At 44.1% G+C, this 20,778-nt stretch overlaps 1 protein-coding gene across 2 annotated transcripts in view; it reads left to right on the top strand.

The window, feature by feature from the left end:
* The window catches only part of LOC135911384 (glycine receptor subunit alpha-2-like), a 348,733-nt gene that overhangs the window by 130,885 nt on the left and 197,070 nt on the right, over nucleotides 1–20,778 (top strand). Inside the window, exon 1 of one of the 2 annotated variants that reach the window (XM_065443640.1) lies at nucleotides 15,267–15,458. The exons of the other annotated variant lie outside the window; for it this stretch is intronic. The gene's annotated coding sequence lies outside the window, so the exon portion shown is untranslated. Of the gene's footprint in view, nucleotides 1–15,266; nucleotides 15,459–20,778 lie in introns of those variants that run through there. 2 annotated transcript variants of the gene reach the window in all.

The following is a 20,778-nucleotide window of genomic DNA, read 5'->3' as shown; positions in this document are numbered from 1 at the left end:
AAGAGGTTGCCCACGAACATATGCGCTTATGTTGTGTGCTATATTGCTTAAAGCGTGACCTAGTAACGTCGCTGAGGTACTAGTTACTCGTGCTTAGTTGGTAATGGCATTTTCGCAATTAAATCAGTGTAGCAGGTTTGTGTATTCGTCATTAATTGTGTTCGTAGTGTCTATATCGAAATCAATGGCAATCGCAATGGGTTCTGCGTGGTTTTCAGTTAAAGTGAACAAGATGTTTTCAAGTTTATCAGGATATGAAGTTAGACTGGAGTTGGGAGGTTGAGAGATAACACCTATGGTTACACAACCCTAAAGTTTTCCAAACAGTCCCTCCATTTTATTTGAACTGCACGCTAACGTGGTTAAACAAAGCAAGAATTTTTTTTTACAACAAAAATGCCATGCATACAAATCAAAACGAAAGAAAAAGAACGCACCATAATGCGGTGTAACCTTGCACTGGTTAAACTGAAATGGAGTGATGCTTGTAAGTGAAACCACACGAGCATGAATGTTAAGCTGCTTTAGCGATTCAGAACGCATGTGTATAAGCACGGTGTCTAGACTATTCACAGCACCAGTCAGTCGAAGGTGATGTGCGTAGGCCGATGTGAAGGCTATAAGCATGCATGCAGTTTTCACGATGCTAGAGGTTTAATTCTTCTCAATCACTTCAGATGTTGGGTTTTGTTAGTTGCATGAAAGCAGACAAGGCTTTACGAGCATTTCAGTCCGTTCCTTTCTGTTTCTCGTCCTCTCTTTTTTTTCCTCTGTCTTTCTTTTTCCTTTTTTTGTAGCCATTTATTATGCCATAACGCTTCTGCCGGCTTCGTAATATAAAAAGACAAATAAATCACAGGAAAGTCGTTATTCCAGGAGCCGAGTGGCAAATAATGTGCAATTGGAGCCTCGTACGAGGGGCGCAGATTTATAGTAAAGCCTTTAAGAATGGTCTTTTTGATCGTGCATGCCCCTTCACGTACTCATGGTGTTCAATATATTTCACTCTATTTCATTTCATTAGATTTAGGAAGGCTAATGGATGCGCATATAGCCCTGCTATATATAAGTTTTGCGATACAGCTATTCATGAACACTTTACTACAGGTGGAGGGATGTAGCTTACGCTCGCATACCCCTGTTCCATTGCATTTGCTAAATTCATTCTATGTGCTTCATGCAATGGCAATGATAAGAACAGCATCCGTTCATCATAATATTTTATATTTATCCAAAAATGTTTGTACACCAGTGGCAACAATTTTTTTCAAAGATGGTATTAAGAATGCTAAGGAAAGATATTGGTCTGGAACTGGACACACTCGAGTAATCTCCGCCTTTTAATATTGGCACTACTTTGGCCGTCTTTAAGCAAGAAGGATATATTACATCTCGAACAGCACATCGCTCGGCGTCCTCATTACGTGCTGCGGCCATCAGGAAAGTACAGTGGTTGCCACGTGGTAGATCATGTGATCACTGGGAGAGCGAACAGCGGGAGGGTCCGTCACGTGGACCAAGGGAAAGGAGGCAGGCACGCTGGTGCACCACGCTCAGGCACCGGGTACGAGAGGAAGGACGATAATTGCGGAAAGCGTCGGGCATTATCTGGGAACTATCCCTGTCTCCCGAATTCCGGGTAATTTTCCCCACTTCCTGCGCGTGAAACGAAGGCCTTGTCGGGATGCAGAAGTAACCGGGCTGCGCGCGAGAGGTGGCAATCATTTATGTCGGACACGTTATTATATCAAAGTTTCGTTCAGTGCAGAGCCCGACGCTAGAAAGCAGCGTAAAAAAAAGAAAAACAATCAAAAGTTTTCTGAAGCTCAACCAGAGTACAAGCATTAAATGTGGCAGCTGTCCCCCACGTGGCGTTTTTGGTGCCACGTTTTTATGGCCCGCTGCCTTGACAGGTCGTTATCATTGCCTTCTTGCTATGGCAACCTTATGCGCAGCCTTAGTTTCTGCGGGGAAGCGTTTTCTGTTAATGGTAGCACCGTGGTTCTGTCGGGCTTACTAAATGCTGTTATAAGCTAGCGTTAAGAATATGTGTATAAAGCATATCCAGCTTCTTTTCACTAAGTGAAAGAAATTTCAGCAATACTTGTTCCGCGCTTTGCTAATGACAAAATATCTTTCCCTCACCTGCATTCGAATAGAGTAGAGAAGACCTAAGCCTTTCTTCCAATTCAATCTCGATCATTCATCTGAGCTGACGTTGAATTGCGTAGAAGCCAGACACACGTTTATTTTCTTATTTTCTAACCTTAAAATTGTTTTCACGTGTTTCCAATAACACCCTATCGGTCCTAATATTGCGTTCCTCCGGTTCAATGTCTGTCAAGCACTGACAAATACCTTTTTGTGCCGTTACATATTGTCTTCCGTGCGCTGCCGCGATATCAAGTTACCCTCTCGGTGGCCTTTGGGCTTAGCTGATTAATGAACTACTACATAATCACTACTTCACGTACCTTCCAAACGTTTTCTGTCGGCGCAAATCGATTCATGTTATTCAGCTACTCCGTGATCATCTTAGAAATAATATTTACGTCTTGTTTGCGTGGTGCTTGACGCTCTTTGTTCCAGAACTATGTATTCTTTTAAAAGCAGGGAAAAATCGGAGAGTATTAATGTCATGACGAATGTCGATGTTAACGCGACTAGCCTCGAAGCAACGCAGCGACAAACCGTAATAGCACCGTCGAAGCGCGTCATGCATGAGGAGTGTACAGTCGTCGGGCTGCGCTCTCGCGCTTGCCTCAGGAGGCATTACGCCATCTGGTGACGCTGACTCGAATTGCGCTCGTGGACTCCGGTATTCATGGTTCGCAGTGCTTGCGAATCCCGAGAAACTCGCTATGTATGGGTTGCGTAAATGTATGGGCGTGCTGTAGCACCGTGTCTCTCTCGAGTTCTCTGACTTCGGAATCGAAAGACTATACCGTTTGATGACAGTGGAGATGACGTGATTCTAAAGTTGTGCCAATGCAGAGACGTGCCACGTATGAGGCGTCCATGCGGCAGGAGCTCCTCGCTAGTGCTTCCCTCTGGGTTTGCTGGGCCATCTAGCGGCGCCGTCACGAAGTCCTCGCGTGGCCTTCGAGATGCGGGGCGTGCTGGCGGGTGCGAATGATGAAACTTGTTCTCTTGCTGTCCGCGCGCGTTCGCGGCGCCTTGCTAAAGCGTCGGGTTGCAGTGCTTGAAGAGCTTGTGCGACGAAAGTTTGATTGAACCAGCACCAGATAAACATTTAAGGTTGTTATCCGTGAAGCGCGGCGTGAAGGTGTTAGATATGGAGGTACCACATACATACATACATACATACATACATACATACATACATACATACATACATACATACATACATACATACATACATACATACATACATACATACATACATACATACATACATACATACATACATACATACATGCATACATACATACATACATGCATGTATACATATATACATGGATGTATACATGCATGCATACATGCATACATACCGCAAACTGGGTGAAGTTTTCAAGGAATCTAATCGCATTAAAATATTGCATAGGATAGGCAGAAGATGAAAAGCAATGAATCAACCAAGCAATTCTAATAGCTGTCTTTGTATTATAGCAATGTCCGTATAACGTGAAATTGTCAATGCGTCATTTACCTAGGCTTTTGTTTTTAATATTTGGCGGAAATGACCCTAAATTACGACACAAACATCTTTACCTCACCTGATATTTTTCAGGGACCACAATATCTCTGATGTCGACACAGAACTACTGTTGCATCAGGACCGTGATAGAAAGTCAAGATATGGTAATGTTTACTTGCTCCTGTCTACTGGACGCCAGTTTTCAGTGCAGAAACGCCTGTCGCTCCTCTGTGCAGCCTTGTATTTGCTTGGACTTGTTTACATGATTCTTCTATCAAGAAACTTGACTAGATCAAACCTAAGTAAAAGCACTAAAGTCTGTACAATTATTTATTACTTGATGTTAAAACACAGACCTACAACATACAGAATGGGAAACTGGGAGGGAGCAGGCGGGGGGCAATTGCCGCCGAAAGGGGCACAAAGCCTGCCCTGTTTTTAGGAAGGACGTGATAGAAAAATTATTTGAAGAAGTGAAGAAGGCAAATAAATACAGAAAAAATATGAATGACAAGCCACAAGAAGTAAAGCCAAGCAATTTCAGAGAATAGTGGAAAACAACAAATACTGAAAGAGAAAAGAAAAAGAAAAACAAAAATACACAGGATGCACCAATTAGAAAATATCATAAAAAAAGGTAGAAAAATATGTTCGTCCCTCAGAAGAAAGAAAGGCTTTACAAACGGGAAGCGAAAGACTTTTTTTTTTGCAGGTAAGTTTAAGTAGAACGTGATGGGGTCCCTGGTCATGTCAAGAGGCAGAACCACTCACATATAGGCACTCATCGACAGTCTTACACTGCAGGCCAAGTAGACCGAAGTCATTTAGTACCAAGTTCGCTACGCATGGACACTCTCATACAATGTGCTAAAGCGTCTTACAGGATCGCCAAGACGCACACTACACAATGTTCACACGTCCATGGCGGTATAAGAGTTCACAGACCAGGGCAGAGTCAACTATCAACTTGAGTAACAGTGTTCTAGAGCAACGAGGCAAGCCTCGAGTGCGAACGCGGTGATGAAATAATCCATTAGCAATACCCAGGCCTCGGTGCTGCTTGAACAGTGATTGATGAATCAACAGACGAGCGTCGTCAAGCTTACCGAAAATTTCTGAGCAGTCACGTTCTCACAAACTAAAGGTGAAATGCGAGAACGTACATCGGCAGAGGAAGTACATGACGCATGCCCTAACATGAGATACACTACCTCTGTCCGTGGACTTTTTCGCGCTTTACTTTAAGAATGTCGCACGAACAAGGACAATTTTCTACCCTAACCCGTAGAAAATTGCGTCCGAAGTTCATTCGCCCACTTTAGGCGTATAATTGAGGCATACTATCATTAAAAGCTGATTCCGGTTTGCTGAGGCTTTCTTCTCATCGTCGCCACCGCCATCTCATTACCATTCTGCAAGATATTTTACAGTTCTCTGAATCGAGAGTCTTACATCTTGCCACCTGTACGGACATCACGACATTACAGGGTTTCCGCTTTACAACGCTTGACCTCATGCCCATACTTCCACTGCTTTGCCTTACTTTTTTTAGAGTACAGTTGTAAACTGAAACGGATTGCTTGAACTAATTGTAAATCGGAAGTGACTGTGCTACATTTCAATTTTTGGATTACATGTTTATAACACTTGAAGTTCCTTGCTGTGCAAATCGTGTGTGTTCTGCCGTAAGATGTGCTAATTTGAACGCACTCTTTGTAAGTGCGTTCGAACATTCATTTACATTTAATTATTCAGTCTTGCTTGCTTGTTTGATAGCTTGTTCAGTCCTATTCTTAAGTACTGTTGGCCTAAGCGAGGCGGAGTATCGGACAACACCCATGATGCTAACCTCTCTTACACACACATTGTTCTTTTTTTAAATAAAACGGCCTTTCATACCACTTGGCTGCAGCACTGACTTGAAATACCTTTGAATTATACAATATGTTATACATTTTACATTGCAAAGAGATCGTCCATTTGACGTAACTTTCCTGGCGCATTAAGTAATACCCCCTGAGCATAGTCTTTATGGGAAATAAGTGAACCTGAATGTGAATAATATGTGGTGGACTTTTCTCCGAACTGTAGAGATGCACTGGAATAAATATTTAAGACAATCACTTTTTAGGAAAGTTGGTCTCTTTTACGTTAAAAAAAACTAAGTTGCATTACATTTCATCAGATCTTCATGAATATACCATAACTTTTTTGAAAACCTTGCAGAATTGCCGTGAAACATAGGTCGCCAAAAATGAGTTGCTTGATTTTTTCGACAAAATCAATATTTTGTTTTTCATCCACTCTTTTCGCTTGGGATCATAGGTACAGAAAGTTCAGCCCCACAAGACTCATGAAAACTCTATCGGGAAATCTATCAAATCACAAAATTTTTTGAAGACCTGCACCGACATCAGATTGAAAAAAAAAACTAAAACAAAAAAAACTGGCAATAGACATGAGAATCTTTACGAGGGGCCTTTTTACGAGACTAATCCCTAATCCGTTTCTGAGATGGCTTTACGAAAACAATATCCTTTTGCCTGTTGCCGTGACATCGTAATCCCTTGCTTGTTATAAATCATAAAGCAGTCGCTCATTTCTTGTTTTCTATTCTTTTCCGCTATTTATGGAACGCACGATAACCAACAGTCGCCAGAGTGAACAATAATCGATACCAGACCACACATATAAAAGTGCACATGGATGCTGCTTGTTACAAGGGCATCAAGATTGCCCTATAAGTCACTAAGCCAAAAAAAATTGTTTTTCTTTATAACTGCCAACATCTTAGTGTTTTTTTCAGAACTGTAGTCAGTTTAGACACGTGGATAACTTCTTCACTAAAATATTGGAAATTCTTCATTGCTTTAGCAGGGAATTTTTCAGGAATAAGCACGGATCCTGTGTTTTGACAGGCGCTCCGCTGCTAACCCGGAAGCCATCATTCGCAGGAGAAGGGGTCAAGCCTTGGCTCTTCGTTCCCACATCACTTCTTTGTTCTGCTCTTATGAACGTTTTAATAATATCATTACTGGATGTAGTGATGAATGGGACTAGCATCAGCAGTATTTATGTGACGCTTAACAAGCGAACTTTGCCCCAGTTGTCGATTGTTGAGGTCGAAGGTGTCGCGGTAGGGAAACCAAAAGGCGCCATAGAGCTCCCACGTGTTCAGGCAAATGGGTCCGCATCAATCATGGCACTGAATGTAAATCAGGCATCTTGCATCCTATGGACGTGCTGAAGTATCGGCGCAGACGTCTACTGAAAAACTCGTGACGTGGCCACCTGCTATAACATGCAGAAGAGTAACCGATATTCCTTAGGGTAGAACTTGCTTTGTCAAGCCAATATTGATGACGGGAGGCAGGTCCGGTTATCGGCCACGGATACGACGGAGTGGGGCACAGTGATATTGCGTCTGGAAAGTGAATCAAGAACAGGTGTGCCGACGTAATCACCATCGGGCACTGGGAAAGATTACAGGTAATGAACGAAAGTCGATGCTTCAGACGGCAGGCAGACGAAGGAAATTGTACTGAACCTGTTCGAGAGTTCGGCATGAGTATGCGAGAGAAGAGGAAGTAGAGGCAAAGGGTACCGGCAGAATAATCGATCAGAGCGTAATGCGCATTAAGGAAATCTAGTCCGAGGATCAGGTCATAGGAACAATCGGTCAGCACTGTAAGAAGAACAGGAACGGTATGGCTGGTTATGGAGCACCGAGCCTCGCGTGTAGTTGTCGCTTGGTCAAGAGTTGCGACCCTTGTCTCTTTTCATGGCACATTAAAATATGGAGTCCTAACGTACGCCAGTAACTGAAGCAATTGGTGCATTGTGCTTCGCGACATAGCTAGAACTTGTTTTCTGGTGTTCTCTCGTCAAGCCGTCGATAATGAGGGCGATAACAGACGATTCTGATGTTGCGGCTCGTCTGTACAATTTAAATGCCACTTTTCCAACACACACTTTTTGATGTTTATTGCTTCCTGTCTGTAGAATATGGCGTTAGTCCAAAGTTCCGCGGGATTCCTTTTAAATGCTGGAGAGAAACACTCTTACCATTCATTCCACGATTCATTCAGCTGTGAACGTACCCCAAGATCCTACCATTTCCGCCTGTTGCGACGCAGAAAGGCCCGTATGTTCTGTATACCATCTTCGTTGCTAAACCATTGCGTCCAGCAGCAAGCGTACTCATAAAAATGAAGCCAGGTATGTACAATGGACAAATTAATTTCCATCAACTATATCTGGTTTCAAGAAAGGCTGTTCCCTGTTGCTTCCATATCTTGATAGCGCAACAAGATCTACCAGCTGCTGCTGTTGCTTCATCTGGCATTTATGAAGGTGAAGCAAAGCGTTCGCAGCGGGTATATCATTGCCTCGCGGCACTACAGTTGGTTGTGTTTCACGAGCCTAGATGGGCCCTTTAAAGCAAGTTTCAAGCACTTCTTGTTCATTGCAGGCAGGAGTGGTACCTTTAGCGACCGGGTCGTCACCCGCAAACCTGGAGGCACTTGGAATGCTCGATAGAGCACAAGGCGTGGTGACATCCTCCAGTGGCCCGACATATTGTTTGTCACTTGTTTGTATTCCGCGATGGTGGTTCATCCCTCGTTAACGCGGCGTTCATCTTCTCCACAGGTTCCTGCTTTCGACTGCGCCAGTGTAGATTTCACTAGGGCACTGCGGGTATTGATGATAATGATGATGATGATGATGATGATGACTTTGATAAGTTTAGCGCATACCCACTCACGGGGATTGGCCAAGAGTCGGGCAGACTTTGCTTATGTGTTGAGGTAATGAATTTAAAAATCTATTGTTTTGTTGCATAAATTGAAGCGAGGAAAGTTCAAGATGGTTCGGTAGACTGTCATTAAATCAAGAGAAAAATTGTCTACAATAAAAATGAGTCAACAAAGAGGAATAAAAAAATTAATATGGTCAACAATGAAATCGGTTTGATTCAATAATGAATTTTTCTAAGGTGATGCACAGATTCCCGTGTGAATGCCCAAGCACAGACGCTCCGAACGATTTATTCCAACATTTTTCCAGCTGACCTCGTCGTCTTCTTCTCTTCCTAATACCACGCCGGACATGTGGATCACCACATTTATTATCATGTTCAAAGTGTGTCCGCAGGTTATCTTGCGCCGTAAAGCTGCATATCTCTTCTTCATCAGAAGGTTGCAGAGGGTCAATGTTGGATTCGCGACGATGGGAGCAAAAAAGACGTGTATTGATCGTATTTGTACATAATGAGAAAAATAAACAATGTGCCGTTTTTTTCATCTCAATGCTAGGTGAACCCCACTGTTTTCGGAGCTACCGCGAAAACCTCACTGTGGCGAAACCTTTCATTGCTTGAATTGCAGCGCAGACCTCTAGTCGTCGATGACTTCTTCTTGGGCAAGTTGGTGTTTACTTAACAAAATGCTTTTTAGCGCAAAAGCACGAAAGGAAGAAAACAAAGAGAGGCAAAAGCAAAGACGAGTGCTATACTTACAACTGCTTATTCCGAAAACAAAGCATCCTATATATACACAAACATACACGTGCACAAACGCATAAAACACGCGAAGAACACCGGTCAGCCGAAGGCATTATCACTTTTTTATTTTTTTAATAACTTTTAAACGCTTAGCAATCGCAATGCCGAATTCCGTAACAGTTGGTTGACTCACGCAGGCTATAGACCAGTGGTTGGACTGTTAGAGGCCTATCATATCTAAACCGCTGGTCTACCCTGCGTCAATCAAACAACTGTTACGCTTTATGATTCGGAATTGAGATTGCTAAGCACTTAATAAATAAACAAAAAAGCGATAACAAGGCCTTCGGCTGACTGGCGTTCTTTGCGTGTTTTATGGGTTTGCTCATGTGTATGTATAGGATGTTCTGTTTTCGGAATAAGCAGTTGTAAATATAGCGCTCCTCTTTCATCCTCCTCTTTCTTCGTTTTTCCTCCTCTTTCTTCGTTTTCTTTCTTTCGAGTTTTTGCGCTAAGTAGCATCAGTCGGGTGGTCGTTGGCAAAACGAGAGCCTTCTCTCCGCGCCATTTTTACCGCTGACGCACGTCGCAGTGAACGCGCAAGCCCGAATCAATAGACGGGTGGGAGTTGCGTGCGTTGCGTTTGTGTCACTATAAATGTCGCGAAGGAAGTTTGTCGCCGCCCGGTTACAGAGTGCGAGGGAATTGCGCCTTCTAGGATCTCTGAACGAGCTAAGCGCTTCCTCGAACGTAGAGGGAGATTGGAAGTTGTTACCAAATATAGACGCTCGCACTGGAATGTTGCTCTAGGTTGTCAATTTGTCCATGTGTAGCACGTTAAGGGGAACCTGTAGTTCACAACATTTTGTTGTCAAGTGTTATTACGCAGGCGCGCACTTTCCACCAAGACGAAAAAAAAGAGGCAGGCAGAAAAACTGCGCTAATTCGCGCCTGAAGTGAAGTCTAAGCAGGCAAGGTGCATGTAACCAGCGACGGCCACCCAGCGGATATGGAGTTGCGCTGATAAGCTCAAAGTCAAGGTCAAGTCAAGGTCAATCCCGTCCATGACAACTGTATTCCGATGGGGGCCGGTATGCAAATAGCGCCCGTGTGCAGTGCGCTGGTTAAGCAGTAAAGAACTGTCGGCAGGTCAAAACTATTTCGAAAGCACCGTAACCCGCAACGGCGTGCGTTAGTATCAGGTCGTCATTCTGGGATGTAAAGTTCCAGGATTTGTTGGTTTTAAAGCTGCATACGGAGAAGTAACGAAACGTGCGTAAAACACACTCCGCCTTAAGTGGAAGGAAGTACTTATAGTCGCCTAACTTGCTGCTGCTGCTGATGATGATGATGATGAAGAAGAAGAAGAAGTTGATGATGATGATGAACAGTCTGGCGGTACAGTCTAATCGCAGCAGCTCTTCCAAGAACTCCTTGAGCTCGCTGCTATGCCACAAAAAAGAAAAAAGAAAGCGCCAGGAATGGAATAGTTCTAATCCTTCTGGAAAAAAAAAACAATTGTGCTGTTAATTACGGCTACTTAATCCTTCTATTTCATTCTCGCAGAGGGTGCGGTTCTTTTAAATTTGGTTGGCTATGATCGGATGGGATGGCGTTTTTCTCGCCTTGTCCGTCGAATATAGAACGCTGAACTATTTACAGAATAATGTGAAGATTTGCCGACTACATCTGGCCACCAATGATGCACACTTCAACGGGGAACATTAAAAAATATGGACGTCCGAGTTTTATAAATAAAAATAGTAGCTGGTTTCTTCCCGTACTACCTTTTTGGTAAATTTCTCAGTTCGCCGTTGCCGGCTCGCTGGGTCCGTGCCTTTCGAGCGCCTCGAGGACCTTCTGGACGGCTTAGAGCTGATCGTCTCGGTCGTAGCTCTTCGCGGCTGCCTCGAGCCGCGGTGGGAGCGTTCTCGATTTTGCTTCTTTTGGCTATTTGACGCAGTCCCACAAGATGTGCATGTAGTCTGCGGTCTTCCTCCGGCAGACTCGAGAAACTTCCGATACATGCAAGCGCGTCCCCAGCTGAGCGACGACATTTGTTAGGCGGTGAAAAGCGCTCACCCGAAAAGGGTGAATAAGTCCACGTGTCAATAGACGGTTTAACTCGCGCCATAACAGCAGCGAGAGAGCGGCCCTTGCTGCGCCGGAACACAGAGCGTGATTTTGAGTTCCTCCACTGTGCGAAAAGCATATTTTTAAGTACTGAGATAAAAGATATACGCATTGTGCCTTAAGATTATTACACAAAAACTTTCGTATAACTTACCGCAACCTTGACTTGTAAAGTTGTCGTTATGTACAGAGGAAAAGTGTTGAACATTTGCGGGCTTAAATTTTGACGCACTCCTGCTACTCGATGTAGCCGTCCATGCTTCCCTTGCTCGCTAGATTTAGCGGACTACGTCAGTGAGCAACCTGAAGCCGTCCAGGGCCTACGTTTGTAAACAACGAAAGGGTCTATAGTTTTTAGGCAGTGCTTCCTTGGTCGGTCATTTACACATCGTTCGGTCACCGCGAAGTCAAAAAAGCCACCGTACAGAGGATGGCCTGCGCACAGCATTTCCCTAAGGTACTTACCCTGAACAAGCAAATTCCTTCTGCTGTACTTTTAAATAAAAAAAGGAACCAAGCGGTCGCTCCCATGAGCCACGTATTCAAATTAGAGCGTTTGTTCTGTCCTTTTCTCGGTCAGCGGCAAGCGTGCAAGCATTTCCCCTGGCACTTTCCAGTCTTACGGTGAAAACTTCCCACACCCCAACTTTTCGTGACGGTTTCCTTAAAGGCCGACCTAGCGAGTGGGTCCAACAAACTATCCGAGGCGTTTCTGCTTTCGTATATTTACCTAAGTTCACAGGCTACAACTCCTAACGCTGCGCGCCTACGTACATGTAGATGAGCAGGAAGTAGGGCTGTTCCATATGGTACGTACGCGTCTTCCTTTAAGTCATTAATTACTGAAAGACATCAAAGGACGTACGCTGCGTGCTATGCAAGGAAGAGTCTGCTATAACGACTTCAGGCCTTTTCATCCCACGATAAAAAGTGTTTCTAGAAAATTCAAATTGCGTCAGGGAGCCAGGGCTGTTGCCAGCTATGCATTATGGTAATGTGCAACACACAACATCCTAATACGCAATGTGGAACTAATGTAACAGTTGTGCCTGTGTTCTACGGCGCACAAATGGGCTCTGTTTTTTTTCTGTTTTTTTTTTGTTCGATGTCTTTCTTGAGAAGATAACGTGTGGCTTCATGTGTAAGCCAGTGAAATTGCTGACATTTATTCTGGTGTTTTAGAACACTGTAATATGCAACAATTACACCTCAGGTATGTCGATGGCTTAGCATATTCATAGCTTAGCTTAACATATATGGAATGAGTGTTTAAGTTAGGCGGCCCATTGCAGGCGTCGTAAATATGTGTTTTATGTGGGATGCCCAGTAGTAGACCTTTTAGTGTAGTATGAAGGCTTCCAGGCACGCTCAGGGCATTTGTCCCAAATTTTGAAGAATATGGAAGGTCACCAACAACGTTGCTTGAAAAGGAGGTTTTCCGTATGCCGCATAATCTTCGTAACATAATTTTAGTCTGTATATATGTACGTACAAGACGGCTGTTGATTCGGTTTATACCATTTGGAACATATGATGCACGCTATGTGACACCAAAGGGCACGAATAACTTTTTTTCAGAAGTATTTATGTTGTGTGAAATGAAAAAAATAAAAACATTTGGGCATTACTGAAGGTCTAGATAATGCGATGAGTGATCTTATCAATTTCAGAAGGACAAGCAAATTTTGTAACAGTCGAGAAACGCGACTACACGCGGCTAGGTCTCGGGCAAGGAACGCTTCCTTCTCGTCTCCTTTTGAAAGCAAAGCTTTTCTTTGCTAGCCTCGCCGTGTTTCGTAACCGTGCGTGGTGCAGCCTGGATGTTCTCCTGCCGAATAGGTCAACCAATCACAGCGGAGTACGCCCGTCACGTGTGCCGCTGGGTTCCTTACCCCACTACCAGATAGCGCTCGCATCCGTGGCAGCGGCGGCATTGCATACGCCTCTTTGCAATGCCTGAATAAAATCTTCCGTGTCATTGTGCCAGGCCCCGCACACTCTCAAGTTCAACAAATGGCCACAGAGGGCAAAAAATCAATCCAGGTGCGTTTCAGCGTAAGCGCGCAAGTGGAGCTACTGTAATTTGGTCGCATACTTTAATTTGTGCTTTCTCTGCTAGGGGCACTGAACATGCTCAATTCTTTTACTTTACGCGAATCATTAAAATAAACAATCGAGGTGTCTAAGGATGTTTTTTTCTTACCTCAGGCAAATAGGCAGTTCATTTTTTTTAATTTGATTGTTGAAGCTACTTTTTAGTTATAGCGTCAAGGTTTTTGTATTTAATTAACCACCGACAGCCGACAGCCTATAGGTATCGATGTGTTTCCTGGCCGTTGGCGTTCGAATACTACGGCGGTAAAACATTTTCGACAAGCAAGCTGGTTTCGTCTGCGAGTCATTACATTACATTACTCTTGGCAAAAAATAGTGCCTCATTTTGTTTAGGCGTTGATTATCATAATGAGTGCGGCGGAGGTTGACGGAGTACGCTTGAAGGTACGTTTTTATGCCGTTGTTCTCCATAACAGCGTAAGTACGCAAACCGATGTCACCAAACACCCGATGCATAATTGTGTGTTCTCCGTCATCGCTTGTTTGCTGTACGCCTACTAATTCTTCATTTCTTCTTCAAGTGTTGTATCCTCCTTTTGTCCTTGTTCTCTTGTGCTTCACTTACACTATGCCGTTCCGTCAGCTGTAATGCGCATTTGCAAAACCAATGCATGTTTGATAAGACGCCGTGGTTATCATAATTTCACTACACATGCATTAAGCTGGCGCATATGGTTCAGATACAGATACCTGTATGCGGACTTGCACGACGTTGATACAGAGATTAGGATAATTACGAGTGCAGACGTACATGGTAGCAAAGTTTGCGCAAAGGAGCCAACCACGGCCGAGAAATTCGATCCCGATCGGGCTCGATCACGATCAAAAGTGCGCCGTATGACATCCGTAAAGAAGAGGCTGCTGACGGCCGTAAGCTATAGCGTTCTTTCTGCCAAACTACCCGGCCTGGTATTGCTGTAAAGATGCTGTATAAAAGTGACACGTGGTGACAGGGAAATTATTATACTTAGCAGCCGACCGTACGTTTTGTAGCTCAGGTCTTCCTTCTTGTGCGTTTGTGCTACCCTTATTAATGAGCCATTTCTTGACTATGTTCTTGACTATATAACTGTGTTTGCTTGCGTGGATGCGTAGACGTGTGCTTTTTGTTGTACTTGTAAAATGCCAATAAAATATTTTCAAGCTTACTCAATCTTTGGTGTCGTGTGCGTTTATTCCAGTCGAGGCCGTCGTGCCACCTGGAAACCGCATTCTGTCAGTAGTCCTACACGAAATGCAACAGCCGGAGCGCAGCGGCACAACTCGGGGTAACGGCGGCGTAATAAATGAAAAACCGCTCGGGATGCCCTTAAAAATCAGTTCAGAGTGTGCCTTAACCCGATATGACTCAGCGCTACATATATTGATATATGTCAGTTTGGTTGCTGTGTGGGCCACACAGCAACCAAGCTGGCGGGAGCACTATCGAGGCGCAGCAGCCAGAAACCCAGTAAAGCGGCCATACGCCATACTGTGCAAAGCCCCGTTTCCATTTCCTGTTGTACAGCGCCACCTGTGGTCGCATATTTTAGTTCACAATGCCACGGCTACGCTTATTTCCGTTGCACTGTGGAAGGTGCACTTTCCCTTCTCTAAGTTTGTATAGGTGTTCTGTGATTGTGCGCGGACAATCAATAAATACAAACTCCTGTTTCGACTCTTTCATGCACTCACACAGAGCTCCGGTGTATATACATTCCGACTCGTTGGATCTGCTGCATTTTTCTTCTTCCTATTCTATATTCGTCTTTGCGCAGAATCAAATACGAAAATACCACAGCACAAATATTGGTTATCTTTTACGACTCGCATTGTATTTGTAGTCGAACGTATACAGGCGTATTTTCTCGTCGCTATCGTGTTCGTATACAGTCAAGTACCACATCGCTTTTCTATTCAGTCATTGGCTTCAAGCGTCCGCTCAATCCTGTTTACTGCAGGGTAGCTTCTGCAGTGCGGCATTGCTTCGTGCCACGTCACTCGTACAAGTGAATAAGCAGTGCTTCGCACGAATACTTCGGGCAGTTGGCTTTCTTGAGCCTATGTAAGGTAAGACAAAGTACTCTCACGGCTTTTCTGACTTCAGAGTCCGCCTCTGCATGATTGTCGCTGCGTCGTAAACTCGCCTTGTTTTCGAAAGAGGCGATGCCGTCGTTGCCATTAGCTTTCTTCTTTTTCCTTACGTTCTGACAACCAAAATGCGCAGGCGTTTGAGGCGACAGTGGAGCACGAATGACGTCTCGAGTGTTTCGCACATTCCAGAGCAGCAGTCGAAAGTTTGTGCATCTTTCTATTTTGTTGTTGTTGTTGTTGTGGTGTCCTGAGTTCCCTTGTCACCCATATAAAAGCAATCTGAATGTGGATCCTTTTCTTTTCTTTTTCTCTGTGAACCCTCTTTTGTTGTTCCGTTCAAAAGCACAAAGCAAGGAAGAAATTGCGAAGGAAGATCGGTCGTAAATTTCCCATCCTGGAGCGAGCCGTTGCTTTTATGTCGCTAAGTTCCGTACTCGGTACTTTGAAATGTTTCCTCAGCCAATGCGTATGTGCTCAGATAGCTTTGTGTTGTAGTTGCTTAGTATATCTCCGTTTTTTTTCTGAAACAGTCGAGGACACCGTTACGAGCCTGCAGTGAAATGAGATAGAAAGTGTCCGTTTTCCCGCACGTGTTGCCAGATGCATCTTACACACCATTTGATGTATCCGTGCTTAGCGGTGAAAGCCGCGGATTGTATAACACGTGCATATTGCTGTCATAGAAGTCTTTCTCCGCGCGTTTCGCCGTGCCATCATTTTCGTATGTGCAATGCTTTTTACGAAATAACTACTTCCGGTGTGACAGCAACAATTTGTGGCCGTAAGGCTACGTCAAGTAATCTCTTATTCATGCACCTTCGGGCGCGTCTATATTGCGACGTACCGTGTTTTGTTCACCAGTCCGAGGTGGTCGCTGCGACGGCTGATCGCAGAATCAGGCTGTACCACTCGTTCGAGGCCATTAGTTTCAGATCTGCTAACCATTCCGCCTCATAAACACGTCATATTCTGCAACATGAAAATATGAGACCATGTTACATGATGCATACCTGCATGTCTCTTTCAAGTATGACGCACCGTTCTTTTGTAGCATCCACTGCTACCTGTGAAACGCAGAATGGTGCAGGTATATTCCTGACTGATGACTCTTGAACTAGAAATGGGTGGTAACCTTGAGTGACGCTGTTAGGTCAGCCAACATTGCTGAGGCAGCAAAATTCTCGGCAGCACTCTGACCACGTGACTGGTTAAGCCAAGCTTTAAGATGCTTGTACATTTTTAACTATGATGGGTAAGGAATCGGGATGGAAAAGTTCACCGCCGCACATTTCGTAGGTTTGCAAGAAGCACAGCGTGATATAGTACTGCAGTGGGTACATAGCGATTGTGTAATTTCGCGAAGTGATGCGATATATGCTTCAGCACGCAGAACTCTTACAAACGATGAAACGCTCCTTCCATTTTTCGAAAGTGGTATGTGCGTAGCACTGTTAACAAAATTCGCGCCTGATATTCCAAGTTACAGTTGGTTTAAAGGTGGCCCAGAATGTTTAGCATTATTCAGGATAGATCCGCTTATGAAGTTCGCCATGCCTATCAAGGTCAAACACGCTATAGAAGCAATGAGATATAGATTACGGCTCGACACAGCCTACACGCGTATCGCTTCTATACAAAATTGGAAAAATCGAATAGCCCAATTTGTTCCTGTGAACAGTCCTGTGCAGATGTCGAACACCATCTCTCAAATTACAATAAATACTCAACCTGCCACCCAAAATTTGTAAAGAAAATTACACAATCTTGTTCGAAGGCCACTCTAGTTGCAGAAACTGTTGGCCTCTTGGGTGCGCAGCCAACATAAACATCCCAAATACGGGCAGTACGTGCACTTGTAGAGTTTCTTGATGGCGCGAGAATCGTGGAAAATTATCAAATCAAATCACGCAAAATCCACTTTATTCTTGCATCTTGATCAGAAGAATACATATGTTGAGGACCGTGGACTAAAAGCCAGAAAACTGCTTGACAATGCATACGGTTCCTTTAAAATGACACAGACGGATGGTAAAGCACAGAGCTGAAACATTGCTTACCGCAGCAACATAGTAAAAAATACAAGAAAAAAGGAATATAGCAGATAATAGCAATTTCAGATCAAACAAGATGTAGCAGACAATCATAAGGCTCAAATGTGATTCTCGATAGGCTCTCGTTACAGGTGTACCAATTCGATGCACCTATGTAGCTATACATATACTTACATGTATGCATACAATGCAAGCAGCTTACTAGCTGCTAAGGTACACAGGTACACAGGTACGCAGACTAAGAAACGCAGTTTAGATGGTGAGACATTAAGTAGCGTAGCGTCTGTTTTCTGTAGTTTGAAAAGTTTTGGAGATTTAGGACTTCTCAAGAGTCTGATATCTTCATCATCACCACCCTATTTTTGTGTCCCCTGCAGGACGAAGGCCTCTCCCTGCGATCTCCAATCCCCCCTGTGTTGCGATACCTGATTTGAATATGCGCCGGCGAATTTACTAATTGCATCACCCCATCTTGTTTTCTGCCGTCATCGATGGCACTTCCCTTCCCTTGGCACCCATTCTGTAAGTCTAATGGTCCAACGGTTATCTACCCTACGCGCTACACGGCCTGCCAAGCTCAATTTCTTTTCTCTCACTGTCAACTAGAATATCAGCACGCCCCATTTGCCGTCTGATCCACATGACTCTGTTCCTGCCTCTTGGCGTTATGGTTAAGAATTTGCATACCATAACTTTTTGTGCGGTCCTTAAACTGCTCTCGAGCTCCTTTGTTAACCTCCATGTTTCTGCCCCATATGCTAGCACCCATAGAATGCAATGAGTGCAGGCTTTTCTTTTCAATGACAGCGTCAAGCTCCCAGCAAGGATTTGTTAATGCCTGCCGTATGCACTCCGACACATTTTTTTATTCTTCTCCAAGTTTTCTCCTGGTGATCAGGTTCCCCTGTGAGTAATTTACGTAGATAAACGTCGTACACCTGTGCAGACTATAGAGGTTGACTGGCAATCCCGAATTCTTGTTCCCTTGCCAGACTATTGAACATTATCTTTGTCTTGTGCATATCATTCTTCAACCCCACTCTTTTACTCATAGACATTATCTCAAACATGCGCACCGACATTTACAACACTTGTGACAACATAGATTAAGGAGATGTGACGTTGTATGTTCATTGTTTGGGGTAGGTTTCCTTTTCTTTCATATGTTCTCTTAGTGTCAATTTTTATTTCTTTTTTTTTTCATGGAAGTTGTTTTCTTGTTGTGTTTAGCTTGTGGACTTCAATCATGAACTATTAGATTACTTGCAATAATTCGCAATAACTCGTTTTCGAGTGCTCTTCTATTCCTGTGGTTATGTTATTCCAGGAATGTGCATTATTTTGTTGCACGTCGGAGCAACGAAGTAGCCGGCGCCTCGGCGAGGCGCCAACGTCTCTTTACGTTGATTTACCAAAATACAAAAAAGTGCTTTCAGCTCGACCGGATTATAGTTCGTTGACACGACAATGTTTCGTAAAGCACGCTTGTCTGCGGGCTTAAGCTATCCGCCTGCGGCGAAAGTATGTCTGCAAACCAAGTGTTTCTGACGTTTTCTTGGAACAGATTCAACGAAGCATCGGATAATCCAAGCGCCACTTTGTTTCCTAATACTCTTAACCCTTTCAGGCGCCACTTGCAATTATGCATAGAAAAAAATCTTTTTATTTATAAACATTCATTTTGGGACCTAAGAAACACAAAACCATCGAATTCTTGAAAGTTATTATGAAACTTTATTATTTGCAACATCGTACACAATTGTGTACACAGCGCCTCGGTGGTCACAAAATTCACTTGTGGAATGCGAGGAAGCAATTGCTCTCTTTCGTCAGGCACAGTTGCACGGCGCATTTCATGCAGAATATCCGGGTGCCTCATGTGCACTTCTCGAGCTTGCACCTAATTCGCACGTTCTGGTCGCGGGATTCGGACCAATGGTCAAAGGAGTCGTAGTGCGCGTCGGTGCAAGGACGCGATATTCTTGCTTTTTTGCCATATCTTTGGTTGTGGTGCTTGGATCTCTGCAAGAGAAGGCCTTCCACGCTTTTTCTCGGGTAGTACCGATTTAATTAATGCTTCGGCAGCTTGCAAGCAAGCGAAAATTCATCAAATATAGGAGTTTAGCTCCAGGCAGCGTTTGATTGTCACGGTGGTAGTCCAGCCAAGAATTGCAGATACCCAGGTTCACAAAAGGAAAAAAACACTCTGTGTCCACTTCTTCAGCTTGCGTTTCCCCTGCAGCAGCGTCTTCCTCTTCTGTGAGGTTGGTGAACGCAGCTGCAACGCAGGCGTCGGTCGCTTCGCACGTGGCTTCTTCTTCGTCACTTTCACCAACGTCTGAAACATTTATGAGCAATGAGCTCCAAAAGCCTTTCAGCTGTCTTTTGGGTTTTCTTATACTTGTTTGCATTGTAGAAATAACGACGAATGGCCAAAAAACCTGGAAAGAAAATCAAAGGAACTCTTAGCGTTCTTCATATCTGCAGCGACCACGGCGCTTTGTACACAATCGTGTACACATGCGCGTGCGAGCGTTAGCGTTCGGTCATCTCCTCAGAAAGGATAAAATTATCACTCCTCGGTACTTCATATGATGCACAAGCGCGTCTAATGTTTTTTCGCTTGCCACAATAAAAAAAAGTGGCTCTAAAAAAAATAAGAACTTGACTCACCGCTCTTTGCGGCTCCGTGGCCGCCATTTCTTGTTTTGATATGAACATCTTCACCGAAATGCGACAGATGGTGCCCAAAATGCACATGGTTGTCAGTTTAAAGTTTGGGAATGTGCTAAAGCCAACCTAATAGAAAATTGCGTGCCCTAAACGCGAAAAAAACACCAGAAGGACAATGTACACAATTGTGTACAAGGCGCCTTAAAGGGTTAAGCTTTTTTTCGGCTTCTCTTTGCAGCGAAATAAGACTCGTGTGAGCGTGATATGTTTTTGACCTTCCACTTTCACATTTGCTTCATGGGTAGTGTCGAAATTCACGATACAGCGACGGTTTCTGCTGCATAACGGAAAACGGATCTCGAAGTCCATGCTTTTGCAGACCGTATGCGCCGGAAGTACTTTCGCAACCAGAAACACGTCAAGGCCGCCATGTCTTAAGCGCCGCCTATTATCACACACGCCAAGCTACGCCATGGGGTCTCAGTGGACATGGCATTCTGCTGAGCAGGAGGCGTTGAGTTCGGTTCCTGACGGCGAATGATGGTGGCGGGAATTTAGTCAATATTAGGCAG

The sequence above is a fragment of the Dermacentor albipictus genome, chromosome 6, assembly GCF_038994185.2.
Source record: "Dermacentor albipictus isolate Rhodes 1998 colony chromosome 6, USDA_Dalb.pri_finalv2, whole genome shotgun sequence".
In the NCBI taxonomy this organism is placed as follows: domain Eukaryota; kingdom Metazoa; phylum Arthropoda; class Arachnida; order Ixodida; family Ixodidae; genus Dermacentor; species Dermacentor albipictus.
The sequence above is the reverse complement of the archived record's forward strand: the minus strand, read 5'-3'. Positions and strand labels throughout refer to the sequence as shown.